The sequence below is a fragment of the Solanum lycopersicum genome, chromosome 9, assembly GCF_036512215.1.
Source record: "Solanum lycopersicum chromosome 9, SLM_r2.1".
Classification (NCBI taxonomy): Eukaryota; Viridiplantae; Streptophyta; class Magnoliopsida; order Solanales; family Solanaceae; genus Solanum; species Solanum lycopersicum.
Genome location: NC_090808.1, coordinates 17,569,807 through 17,570,427, shown reverse-complemented (window position 1 = coordinate 17,570,427; position 621 = coordinate 17,569,807).

Here is a 621-nt window from a genome sequence, read left to right as displayed (position 1 = left end):
TTGTTCAATCTGTTAATAGATGGTTGTTTATTTTGAGCTGTTAGTATATCGCTCTTATTCAAGAATTATATGAAGTCTAAGTACACTTCAGTAAAGTTAAAAAGTTTTAAATTTTCCGCTAAATTTAACTGTATGATTGTGATGAAAGCTAAGAAGAGGCTTGTCTGCGACCTCTGAGGGGTTAACGACGCTGGTCTCATCTAGGGTCTAGGACCCAGGTGTGACAGGTAGACCCTTATATTTGGCTCGGTTTGTAAACTGAACCCTTTTACTCTATGAAATTTCAATATACACTTGAACTCGTTAAATATAAGAATTTTAAGCCTCTCAGTCACTACGTGTTCCTCACTTGGTCTAACGTGGATTACACATCAGATCCATGAAGAAAAATTAAGGCCACATCATATCCACATCATTCACCACATCCTTATTATATTCATTTTGTCAGGAAAAAAAAATCTTAATCCTTTATTTCCTTTTTAAAATATGAATTATATAAAGTAAAAAAAATTAATGTGGCAAGAACTGAATTTTGCAAAAGTTTATTGTCATTTTCTTCGATTATAGTCACCAAGGAGTCTAACCTCTATTTTTTGCTACACAAAATAAGCATATCAAATG